The sequence below is a fragment of the Canis aureus genome, chromosome 11 (genome assembly GCF_053574225.1).
Source record: "Canis aureus isolate CA01 chromosome 11, VMU_Caureus_v.1.0, whole genome shotgun sequence".
Classification (NCBI taxonomy): Eukaryota; Metazoa; Chordata; class Mammalia; order Carnivora; family Canidae; genus Canis; species Canis aureus.
The window spans coordinates 10,479,341-10,492,762 of record NC_135621.1 but is presented as its reverse complement, the minus strand read 5'-3'; the positions used below and the strand labels follow the sequence as shown (position 1 = coordinate 10,492,762).

Genomic DNA, 13,422 nt, shown 5'->3' with positions numbered 1-13,422 from the left:
CTAATTGGCCTCATATAATCTTGAGGTTCTGGAATTCTGTGATACAAAGACCAGATTCATTCCAAGTCCATGATTTAACTCGTGTCACCTTCTACTAGCCCATCCATCTTTCTTTCTTGAAATTCCTTTTTGATTTTTTTTGAGACCAACAATCTCCGTCAAGAAGCATTTCCCAGGTCATCTCTACTCAGAAGCAGTGGGTGGTGAATCAGGAATGGCAACCATCACTGTTTTATTAATGATAGCTGCATTTGTTCTTACACTTTTTTTTTCTTAGTCCATGGTACTCATTTTACATGGAACTTCCACTTTTTCCTGAGGCTAAATCTTAGGGACTCAAGATCCTGGCTTAGATGGTTTCATTGTATGTGGATGTTTATATGTGTGATATTTATAGGACCAACAGCAAACTCCCAATGGGAGGGGAAAGTTCAGGGTTGGAGTGATCTATTGGTACATAAGAAAACACCCCAGACTTAGTGGCTTAAAACAACAATCATCTTTTTTATTTGCTCACAAACCTACAATTTGGGTGGGAGTCAGCAAGGAGCAACTGCTCCACAAAGCGTAAGCTGGGATAGCTCAAATGCTGGGGATGACTACTGCAAGCTGGAATCATCTGAAGGCTCCTTCATGTACACAACTGGTGAGTGGTATCGTCTGACAGGTGGGACCACAGCCGGGTTGTCAGCTACAACACCCACATGCGGCTCTCTGTGGCTCCTTGGCTTCTTCAAAGCACAGTGGCAGGTTCCAAGAACAGTGTTTCAAGAGAATCAGGGAGAAACCGGATCCCCTGTAGAAGTCACACCGTGTCACTTCTATCATGGTCACAGGCCCTCTCATGTTGGAAAGGAGTGGACACACACTGTACCTCTCTGTCGGAGGAGTGTCAACCTCAGGTCATAAGAAGCGAAGCTGTCATGGGCGGCCTCACTGCAGCCATCTTGGAAAGTACAACCAGCCATGAAGTGGACAATTCATTTAAAAACAAGAAGACTAAGAATAAATAAATAAATAAATAAATAAATAAATAAATAACAAGAAGACTCAAAACCTGCTTAGTTTGATTTTCCCCATTGTCTAGTATATTAGAAAAAAAATTCATATGCTTCATCTCTTCCCGCTGACGTGACCCTTGAATGTATAGTTTCAAAAATCTGTGGGGTTGTTTTTTTTTTTTTTTTTTTTTTGAGATGACAAGTCCGCTTTATTAAATAGATGCAAGGAAGGCAAATAGGTACCTGAATTTAAGGAAAGGTATGCGCAGACATAAATTTGATGGATAGTTCGCTGCGTCTACATTAAATGATAACATTGTCAACACCAGTCTTGTAAAAAAATACCTCTTCTCTCCCACGAGTGGAGACAGTCGGGCATATGCTGATGCTCTGTGCTCATCCTCAGTAGAGCAAATGTGCCACCATCTTTCATGTCAATCAGTACAGGGAATTCCAGAAAGGAAGATCCTGACCCAGTTTGTTCCCACCTCTTCTTGTCCCCTAAAGACCTGTTCCTTAGCCTTCTACCCCTGGGACCAGCATTTCTAGTCATTGCATTGCTTTCACTGCTGTATCCTAAGCTCCCCAGCCAACGGAATGAGAAAACCAAACCAAGAACATAACATCTATTTACAACATCAAAACATTGTGTTGAATCCCATCATAGTTTTGAACAATGACTGTAAGGTTGGTTGCAGTGACTGTAAGGAGGGAAAACAGGAGGGAAGGGGAGAACAAAGGGAAGTGGGAGAGCACCCCAGGTATTTTGACAGTGAATACTCCGGATATGAACACACTGCACCTGTTCATTCTCGGTGTTTCTTTGCATAAAAGTCATGAGTGTGGTGAATTTCATGACATGAGTATGATTCTGCAGCATCACAAATGTCAATAAAACTAACATATGATATGTTCATATAACTTTTTCTCTGAAAACTATCCTGGATTCTTTAAGACTGTAGAAACCAACAACTTTTTTTTTTTTTTTTATAAGCAAGAAGTATATCATTCTGATTGCTTCTTCAAAAACTAGAGAAATAAGCCAAATAAAACCATTAGGGCTGGAAGAGCATCTCTAATATAGAAATCAGGGTAGTAGGCTCTTCTAGAACTGCTTCTCTGTCTCTCTCTCTCCTCCTTTCCTCAAGAGGATAAAATACTTATTGATGTCTCTGTACTCCCTATGCCCACCTTTTGGCCACCTTTGCTGAGTTTCTGTCATGGCAGATCCTCGGTGGCCTGTTCAGTGGGCGTGACAATGGGGTAGAGGAGGCCAGTTCATCCCGTCTATACCTGAGTTCAATCAACTCACTGCATGAATCACCCAGGTCAAGAAATATTGACTTAAAATTCCCTAATAATGCAATGTAAATCATTCCAAATTTCTAAGAGGGCCTGCGCTCCCTTTCAGGGTTCAAAGGTTCAAGGGAGGTTTGTGGATGATAAGAGAGTGTTAAGTTTCCGCTTAGAAATGTTTGGGAAGTTAGACTCTTTCTTCAGGCTCAGACTGAGGCTCAGGAATATGCATAAATTTAGGATAAAAAGAGAGGGAGTTTCCCTCAGGATAGGGTCATGGCTCAAAATCCCAGTGGTCAGCTGGAGTCAGACCAAACACACATCTTGGGAAATAGGGACATTAATCTGTCTGGCTTGCGGGTGTGAGATGATTCTTTGGAGGCCGAGGGACAATGAGGTAACCAGGAACCAGGAGGAATGAAGGGGGATTTGTGAACAGAGGGAAAATCGATAAAATGAGTAAGAATTATGGGTTTCTGCCTACTGAGAATAAACAAGGGGTTTCTGGTGAGATGGATTCAGGCATGGACAAACCTGAAAGATCAGGTGACATGTAGGGCCAGATAGGGAAGGCTGCACTTACCTTTGTTATAATATAAGGATTTGTTTTATAAGGTGCGAGGTCTGATACTGGGGAGTTGATGGAATTCTCAACAAGACATTCCAACGTGGGCTGTATCTGTCTAGAGGGAGTTGCTATCAGGACCAGCAAGTATCGCCTCCCCCCCCCCCCCCAATAAATATAACCCAGGGTGGTCTCTGGGCACCCGCCCCCTTCTCCCTCCTGAGAGTTGGGGGCTTCTGATTGATAGCTGGCAGGCCTCCCAGCCAAGAGTCATGTGTCCCTGCCACCCTGGCAAATTTACAAGTGAGCTGTGGCAAATTTACAAATTTACAAGAGTGCTGCAGAGCAGGGAAAACACTGGCCTAGTGGGGTGGCTGAAAGTTCTCCTGTTTCTTCACTAGAGAGGGAGCATGTCTTTTCTCTTTAAGAGTGTTCCCTTATTTTTCAGTTCTGCTCAGATATTCAAAGCAGCCCCCCCCCGTTCCCCACTCTGGTCAAAGCTGGCTGGTTTTAGCAAAAACTCATTTTTCAAAATAAAATTGTGGTACAAATTCAGAAAATGAGCTTCTTTGACAGTTGTTTCTCATTAAAATTCTTACCTGAAGGATTCAAAACATGATTTCACAGCACACAACCCTCCTTCTTCCGCCCCCCTCACCACACCGCCCAAGGATTGTGGAGGCTCAAAATCCATTAAAGGCTCAGATGCCTGACATCATTTTACATAAAGACAAATACCCTGTGTTTTTCACAAGCACTGAAAGTGAGAGGCTGGCCTGTGTAAGAAGGTAGAGATTAGGCTCCTTAAATAAAGAAAAGACTGCACGTGCATTAGAGAAGAGGGGATCCTGCTACAGCTTGTCTCTGGGAATCTGGCTGTTAGGCAGATTCAAGCAATTATTTAAAAAAGCATGAAGAGTTTAGACATAAATGAGGGTTTCCATATCTAAATCACGGGCTGTGACCCTGCTCCCAAAGATAAGGCAGTCTGGATGCCAAGAGGGCATTACATTTTGTGGCAAAATAAAAGTTCCACGCCCACCAGCATTCACGGTGGAGCCTACGATTGACATCTCCGACGTTAAGTTGATGGCTGAAGCCTGTTTGGGTTTCCTGGTGACTGCGCCACTATACGTTCCCCTCACTCATGCTGGGTTCTATGCCCTGATTCCTGGAAGAGTTGTGCTGGGATTCCTGGGACAGCACTGTTAGGAAAGGCTCCAGTGGGAACACTATAGCAAGTGTCAGATGGCCAAGTGTCCTAAGTGGTCGGGGCAAGAAGATGAAAGAAAGGATGGGGAGACAGGTACGGTGCCCAGACCAGCCTGGCTCATCTCAATGAGATGGTGGATAATTTAGAATTTTTCTGCTAGTGTTTCAGCAGAATCTCTTTGGATAGTTTTAGCCATTTTTTTTCTAGCTCGTATGGATGCTTTTGGGTCAAAATTGGTCAATCTATGTAACTTGAGGGCTAACAAAGCAGTAGCCCCTGCCAAAGTCAATATGCCTATTCTAAGGGTTTGCTTATCGGTCACTTTCTTTCTCCTGTACCTGATAAAAATTCCACATAGCTTACATAGTTCTGGTGGAAGAAGCTTGAGAGACATTGCTAATAGATTGCCCCTAGCCTGGGACACCTGGGTGGCTCAGTGGTTGAGGGTCTGCCTTCAGCTCAGGGTGTGATCCTGGGGTCCTAGGATCGAGTCCCACATTGGGTCCCCACGGGGAACTTGCTTCTTCCTCTGCCTGTGTCTCTGCCTCTCTTTGTGTGTCTCTCATGAATAAATAAAATCTTAAAAAATGGAAAAAAAAAAAAAAAAGATTGCCCCTAGACTGGACTGCAAGGAGAGAAGTATATTCATTTCTACAACACACCTTTTCTATCTTCAAAGTCTTGTGGAAATTGGTGATTTGATTTTGGTTTTGAACACTTATTCTATCTCCAAACATTTCCACAAATAAGTTGAAACTATGATTCAATATAAAGCTTATCAATGACTTACCTACGGTGTAGAAATAGGATCAGTTCTCGAAACCTTGGGATGACTTACATGCTCGTTCATAAGATGAGAGGGAAGTAAGTTAAACTGTTAGAACCCAAATTTTTTATTCACTCCAGACTTTATGAAGTCCCAGAACCAAGAGGCCTGGGTGGCTTGGCAGTTTGGTGCCTGCCTTTGGCCCAGGGCATGATCCTGGAGATCTGGGATCAAGTCTCACATTGGGCTCCCTGCATGGAGCCGGCTTCTCCCTCTGCCTGTGTCTCTGCCTCTCTCTCTGTATCTCTCATGAATAAATAAATAAAATATTTTTTAAAAGGTCTCAGAACCTCACTTTTTAATTTACTTTTCATCTTAAGTCAATGGTGGTATTTCCAGAAAGTCCCACAAATTCTGGGGTCTCCCAACTAGGAATTCCTCTGTAGAATGCAATATATTTGAAAAATAGGTAAAATCTCATTGGTAGATGGGTATCAGTTGGCTGGACGTATGAGAGCTCAAAAGTACAAGCTCGTCCTTCGTCCTTCGGTAAGATGATGGTAACCTGAGTAAGTCCTCCACCCTGGTTTAAATTCTCATTTGGGTGGTGGTGGATGTCATGAGCTAGAGCTCTTTGCTGGAAACACCTGCTAATAAGCTTCAGGACACTCGCTTCAGCCCTATCACAACTATCAGCAACACAGAACTTGAATGTGAGTAGATGCTGCCACTGTGGGGGGTGGGGGGGAGGGGTGGTTTTAAAAAGTCCTTTGAGTTCTCTCATGCAGCCTCAGTTTAGAAAGTATTCTTTCAAGGGGGATACTTGTCTCCTACAAAAGGGAATGAAGTAACAAATGGCCAATTTTCTATGTCTGTATTGGTCATGACTTTAGGAAATAAAGGAACTTTTCATAGTAATTGGAGGATCCAATTATAGTAATTGGCCAATTTTCATTTTAACGTCTTCACTTGCAAAGGGAAAAGCGTTTATTTTCTTGCTCAGAGGTGACTGTAAGCAATAAATCTAGGTTTGTATAGTTGTTTTCCAAGTGATGTTTAAAAATTACATGACTTGACTCGAGTTAGATTTAAGGTCTCCCATATTTAAAGAGTTTCTCTCTTGACATCAGTGTCTTCAACCTCTCTTCCCCAGTGAGATGCTGTTGCTTTGCTCATCTCTTTCACACCATCTGAATGCGACTGGTGACTTAGAGGTGACAAGATCACTTTGTATGTGGCTTCTGTTTTTGTGGGTTGATTGTCTAGTGCTTAAGTGTATTTTAGCTTTTGTTTGGGACAACCACTCTTGCTTCAGCTAATACCACCAATCCCTCTACTAGTAAGTCAACAAATATTTATCGAGAACTTGATGTCGTAACAATAGCAAACATGACCAAATGTTGACTGTATTCTGGGCACTGTTCTAAGAGCTCTACACCTGTCTTTGCATTCAATCTTCACTACATCCCTGTGACACAATTTTACGATCCATTAACAAGTGAAGAAAGAGAAAACCGCAAAAGGTGAAGTAACTTGTTTCAGCAGCTGGCTAATGAGTGTTGAAGAAAGGATTTTAATCCAGGCAGTCTGACTTGAGAGCCTCAACATGCAATCCCTAGCTCAGGCTACCTGCAGCTCCAGACAGGTAATCATGGAAGATAGGGAGGAAAATACAGCTTCGTGATCCCTGGCCTTTGCACTCCTCCTCACTATCCACTTCCATCGATGTCCGATTCATCAGATTCCTGAGGGTACCACGCTCACTCCGCCACCTTTGCTGGTGCTCTTCCCCTGCTAAGCGCCTTTCTCTCCCCATCTGACTGTATTCTCCACGTAGATTACCATCTCCCCAACCTGGTCCTCATAGCCTTCCTCAGCCACTCTAGCTCACCTTTCTAGCTCTTCTTTCTCAGATATTTTTTCTTTTTCTTTTTTCTTTCTTTTTTCTTTTTCTTTTTCTTTTTTTTTAACAGCTGATTCAGTCACATTATTAGCTCCTTGAGAGGAGGGCTTCATTCCTGTTACTTCCTTTATATTCTCTAATTAGCTATAGCAACCAAGCAGCTTCTACAGAGTACTCTCAAATTCACTGAGCACAGCCAGAAGTTTTGTTTTTGTTTGGCTGCCACACCATTACTCATTTCTTCCTCCTTCCCATTCGTTTCCTCCTCCCTCGATATTATAAAAGTTAGATAAAAGTTAGATACACTCATTTATATCTCTGTTGTTTCTTTTTTTTTTTTTAATGATTTTATTTACTCATGAGAGAGAGAGAAAGACAGAGAGAGGCAGAGACACAGGCAGAGGGAGAAGTAGTCTCCATGCAGGGAGCCTGATGCAGGACTCGATTCTGGATCCCAAAATCATACCCTGAGTCGATGGCAGACGCCCAACCCCTGAGCCACCCAGGCGTCCCTGTCTCTGTTGTTTCTGATGAGAGATAAGCCATCCTTTGTATAATAATTTGATTTATTTTCTTTCCTCTGGCTGCTTTTAAGATTTTCCTTTGTCTTTGGTTTTCAGCAATTTGACAATGATGTGCTGAAATGTGGTTTTCCTTGTATTTATCTCCTTTAGTGTTTGCAGAGCTTCCTGGATTGTAGATTGAAGATCACTTTTTTGCTTGTTTTGATGCCTTTGAAAAACCAAATTTGGAAAAGTTTTGGCCATTATTTCTTCAAATACTTTTCTTTACCCTGTTCTTTCTCTTTTTTTCTGAGACTCTAACACAGATATTGGGCTGCTTGATATTTTGCTAGCATGCTCTGAAGCTCTGTTCATTTTTAAAAACTGTTTTTTTTCTCTTATATGTTAACAATAATCCAATTTAAAATAAAAAATTAATACATTTTTAGATTTTTAAAATTTTGTTTTTTCTTTTTTGTTCTGTGGATTTAAATAATTTCCATTGATCTGTACTCAGATTCACTGGTCATCTCCAGATGCCAATGTGCTGTTAAGCCCATTTACTGACTTTTTCAGTACACATATTATAGTTTTCAGTTCTAGAATTTTCATTTTTTGTTACTAGTTCTCTGCTGATAATTCCCATTGATTCACTGATTTCTAATGATGTTTTAAAGTCCTTGCCACACAATTCCATCATTTATTTCCACTGACTGTTTTTTTCATGACTAGGAGTCAAATTTTCCCACTTCTTTGCATCCTTCCTTTGAGTACTTAGTAATTTTTAATTGCAAGCGGGACAATTTTGATGATCAGTTATAGGGAGACTAGAATAGGATGCGTTCCTTTAAAAGGTGTCTGTTTACTTATTTTAAAGTACATTTGAAAGTAAAGAGAGGGGTGGCTGTGTAGCTCAGTTAATGAAGCATCTGACTCCTGATTTTGGCTTATCTCAGGGTTGTGGGATGGAGCCCTGCATTGGGCTCCGCAGGGAATCTCAAGGAGAGATCCCTCTGCCCCTCTCCCCGCTTGCACTTTCACTCCCTCTCTTTCTCTCTAAAATAAATAAATAAGCATTAAAAAAGAAAAAAAAGGGAAAGGAAAAAAGAAATTATCAACGTATTCATATGGGGCAAATGTAACCATTTTAAAAATCATTACTCATGTAGCACAGTGTCCACCATCATTTTCCAAACTAACTCTCAAGAGCTGATTTCCTTATGGTGCTGGAAACTTAACTAAAAATGGAACTTCCTCCCAGTTACTTGTTTAGAAGAAAAATGAACAAATGAGTTGTACAAGTAAATTCCAGAGAGAAGATTAGAACTTGGATAGTTAGAAAGACACGAAGTTCACGCTAGGCATATAGGTCATATATGCAACAATGAAGGTTCCATATCTTGTTGAAACTATCAAGAAATAGTGTTCTTATTTCATTTTTCTCCATGATCCTGTTGGCAAGCTACAGAAAGGATATAGTATAGCGTCGTGTAGTCTAGTATGTCCACAGATTTCCTCTCATGGGTTTCTTGCCACTTAGTGCATTAAGCTGACATCAATTATCGCTTTATTCCAGGATCTGACCCAAATCTTTTGTTTTCAGGGAGCTGGCCACAGCACTTGAAATAGAGATGGATAGGCGGTGAACCCTGATAGTTAATTCCCGTGTTCCTCCTCCCCCGCTGCAGCACTGCCGTCCTCCTCTCTGACTTGGGTAGACTGTCTGCTATCCTACGAGGGAAAATGCTGAATTTCCAGTTCTGTGAGCAGTGGGTCACCATAGGGACATCTGAAACAGCAGCCCTAGTTTACGGGCAGCTTGCTAATGGAGTCTAATTTTAAAATTCTCCTTTCCCACTATCCCCATTTCATTCCTCCCCTGCTCCTGCCCTGCTCCTACTTTTCCTTCATATTAAGAGCAAACAGAGCCCTTGGTCAAATCCATTAAGTCCTATACAACTTGGAATCTTCTAAGCCTTCAGGCCTCTATGCCTTCTGAGAGGTGAAATAGAAGCACCTAGAACATGAGGTTAGACCAGACATTTGGTTTTCTGTTTAAATGTCGGGATCATGTTTCATGGAAGATGCTTAGTTAAGTAACCAGTACCCTCCTTTCCTCCTCACTAACGGAACGGTACTTGCCAGGTGTTGCTGGCAGTGTGTCTGGTTGCAGGCTTTGGCTCATAATTGTGAAGGTGATGCTCACCTCCTTTGCAGCTAGGAATGGTCATTTCCCCAATTCTGGCCCAGGAGATCATAGGAGATCTGCTGTGGTGAGGTGTTGCGGGAACAGCTTTGCAGTTCTCCTAAAAGGATGGTCACAGTGCCTTTGCCTCTTCCTTCTTCTTTCCTGCATCGAATGTGCATGTACCAGGAGCAGCAGCCACTTTGCAACACTGAGGAAAAGTCAGAAATTAGCAGAGATGCCCCCAAATCTGTGCCAGTACCCTTATGCTTCTTGTAACTTGGAAAAAAATATTTGGTCATTAGGTTTTGTTTGTTTTATTTTTGTTTCTTTGTTTCTTGGAGACTGAATGATTCCTAACTGATAGGTTGGAGGGAGGGATTATTTTCTTTGTTATGCTAATAGGAACAAAACTAATCTTCAAAAGAAGTGAGAAGATCAGTAGAAGAGAATACAAATCGATGTAGGAAGTGACTATTTCAAAATATCTACAGTTTATGGTTGACAGGAGGGGGCTACAGTTTGCCTGTCTGTGTTCTCCTGAAACTCATATGTTGAGACCTATTGCCCAGCATGACGACATTAGAAAAGGGACTTTTGGGAGATGATTAGTTGATGAAGGTGGATTGCTCATGAATTAGATTAGGGACCTTATTAAAAAGGCCCTCGACTGCTCCCTTGCCCCATCTACCATGTGATGACACACCAAATAGGCACCATCTATGAGGAAGTGAGCTTTCACCCAACACTGAATCTTCCAGTGCCTTGATCTTGAACTTTCCAGCCTCCAGAATGGTGAGAAATAAATATTTGTTGTTTATAAGCCTGGCTAGTCTACGGTATTTTACAAAGCATCCCCACAGGACTAAGGCAGAGGATATTTTTTTAAAGCTATGATACTGTATTTTAGATTTTTCTGCTTTGGGCCAATTATTTTTCCAGAACATTTTATTCAATCATTAATTCCTCCATGCATTCAAAAAACAGGTATTGCCTCACAGCTATTCGGCTTGTACTACGATAGGTATTAAGGATGCAACAACGAAATGAACCAAAATCCTCTTTTGTTCTCATGAAGCTCAATCTGGTAGGAGAGACACACAAGCAAAGAGGCATGACTGGTGGGGAGGGAAGAAAAGGCATAGCAACCCCAGAGAGCTGCATGGACAAAGGCTCAGAGATGAGCTGGCATATGGTGTGTTTAGAGATGAGCGAAATGTTTAGCAGAGACCTGCTAGGACCGAGGGGCTGGAAATGGAGTTGAAATACAGAGCAGGGCTATGTGAAGTACCCTTGATTGGCAAGCTTATAATCTGGTGTGGCCCATAGGCAACAAGCTGTAAGTAATGTAAACTTTTGTCATATTTTAAAGCTCTTGGGTTGACATGAACACATTTCCTTTGTAGGCAAACTGATGTCGTTTAGGGAACTAACAAAAATTGGAGAGAAGCTCATGAAAGGGAGAACATTTCCACCATTCGGTCTCTTGGACAATGTGGACAATGCTGTTTTAGATAATTTTGAACGACCTGAATGAGTACTAAGGGAAATGTAAATTAAAAGACATTCCAGGGATCCCTGGGTGGCGCAGCGGTTTGGCGCCTGCCTTTGGCCCAGGGCATGATCCTGGAGACCCGGGATCGAGTCCCACGTCGGCTCCCGGTGCATGGAGCCTGCTTCTCCCTCTGCCTATGTCTCTGCCTCTCTCTTCTCTCTCTCTCTCTCTCTCTCTGTATGACTATCATAAATAAATTAAAAAAAAAAAGACATTCCATTTCATGTGTAAGAGATTGTTGGGTGGGGACACGGAAAAGCCTGATAATACCAAGTTTTGTTGAAGGTGTGTGAAATAGGTGTCTGATACACCTACACGAGCACAGACCATTATAACCAGTTTGAAAGACAATTCGGCAAATCTACTAAAGGTGAAGATCTATAACCCCACAACCCAGCAATTTTGTTTCTAGGGACAAAAGTAAGAGAGACTCTCTCATGAGCAAACAAGGAGATCATGAGTTCAAGGAACATCTCTACATCGCTTTTTAATAGAAAACAAGGTTCTCTGCATGTCCATATGGGAAGATGAATAAATAAATTCTGATCTATCCATTTAATGGAATACTGTATAGCAGTTAAAATAAAGACTGATATATCTCAAAATGGCTGTATCTCAAAAAAAATTTTAAGATTTTATTATTATTTATTTATTCATGAGAGACACACACAGAGAGAGGGAGAGAGACAGAAAGAGAGAGAGAGAGGCAGAGACACAGGCAGAGGGAGAAGCAGGCTCCATGCAGGGAGCGTGACATGGGACTCATCCCTGGTCTCCAGGATGACGCCCTGGGCTGAAGGCGGTGCTAAACCGCTGAGCCACCCGGGTTGCCCCAAATTTATCGTTGAATGAAAAAAATTGATCTTGTGAACACTAGTAGGAGGCTATATTATGTTCGTTAAAGCTCCAGCAGAGGGTTCTTCTGCTCTTAGGTGCAGACTGTCCCCACACTGCTATCATTTTTTGTAAAAAGCTAATCTGGTTATGTTACCCTTTGCACTTTCTTTAAGTGGGATAAAAGCCCAGGAACTGGAAGGAGAAAGAAGAAGGAGAAGGAGAAGGAGAAGGAGGAGAAAGAAAGAAAGAAAGAAAGAAAGAAAGAAAGAAAGAAAGAAAGAAAGAAAGAAAGAAAGAAAAGAAAAGAAAAGAAAAGAAAAGAAAAGAAAAAGAAGAAGAAAAAGTAGTTACCATTTTCTAGATTTGAACAATCTGTGTCTATCATAGCCTTGTCCTCCAGCTCAGCACTTACATGTAGTCTGAAGGTGGGTCAGAAAGGCAATAAAGACAATGCACAGCCAGAGAATGTTACCTATTGAGGAGGGTGGGCATGGTTGGCTTGGGAAACAAAATGAATGTGAGGTACTTAATGAGGTTTTAGAGCTTCTGTGTTTTCACTTAGTTGTGTAGGACCTGGGTTTAGCTTTGGAGATCTAACCCCAACTTGTTTTTTTTTTTCCCAAAGGATCTGAAATTATTGTGCGAGTCCCTGCCCCCCTCCTGCCTTTCTCCCTTCCTTTTTTCTCTTCTTTATATTGACGTTTTAAGTGTCTCTGATGGTGTTTGGAAAGCTTCACGCAAAAAGCTGGTTCAGTTGAATGCAACCTAATTGAATGCACAGCTGTTTATTTGCCAGGCCCCGTGCTAGGATCTGAGCCATGGAACTGAGTAACACACCCCTTGCTCTCAAAAAATCTCATAAATAAATATAAACTCGTCATTATATCCCTGCAAGATCAATGCCAAGATAAACGACTTAAGCTTCCTTAACCATTCTATGCAAAACGGCCTTTATAAAGTCGGGGAGAATAATAGCCGTCCGGGACTCACGGTAGGCGACCACCCAGGTGGTGCCCGAGGTTGGACGCGGCCCTCCTCCCCCAGCCCCGCCGTCAGGGCGGCTCAGAACGAATTGGCTTTTCAGGAACGCCGAGAGCAAAGGAAAAGCCGGCCAAATCTTCCAGGCAGAAGGAGTTCCGATCCGAGGATTAGAGCCTGTCAATGAGGGGTGTCCGACCTGGAGGAAGGAAGGAGGAAGGAAATATGGCTTAAGCTCCAGGGGAGACTCATTTGCTGGAGCAGAGGGTCAGGCACCAGGAACACGCGTCCACCGCAAGCTTCCCGCGGCCCCGAGGGGGGGCACCCCCGGCTGCCAGGCCGCCTTGGAAGTCGGGGCGGCCGCCGGGAGATGGATGCCCGCGGGGGACTGGCCGCGGGGGGCCCGCCCGGTTCCCACGATCGCGGCGCGAGGGGCCGACGCCGGGCGCGGGCTGGGGCCGAGCGCTGAACGCGGTGAGGGAGAGGTGCGGGGGGGAGGGCGGGGGCGAGGGCGAGGGGCAGGGGTGCACGCGTGACGGGGCGGGGAGTGTGGGCGGATGTGTGTGGGCGGGGGAGGGAGAAGGCGGGGCCCAGTGTGCGGGGGAGCCGGGGAGGAGTGT

The 13,422-nt window shown here is 43.1% G+C and overlaps 1 long non-coding RNA gene across 1 annotated transcript; it reads right to left on the bottom strand.

Annotated features, from left to right (window-relative positions):
- Window positions 1-488: 488 nt before the first annotated feature.
- LOC144323347 (uncharacterized) lies at window positions 489-13,214 on the bottom strand. Its single transcript, XR_013388762.1, has 3 exons — window positions 12,815-13,214; window positions 9,454-9,643; window positions 489-999 (listed from the first exon to the last, which is right to left on the bottom strand). It is a non-coding gene; the product is annotated as an uncharacterized LOC144323347 (long non-coding RNA).
- Window positions 13,215-13,422: the final 208 nt, after the last annotated feature.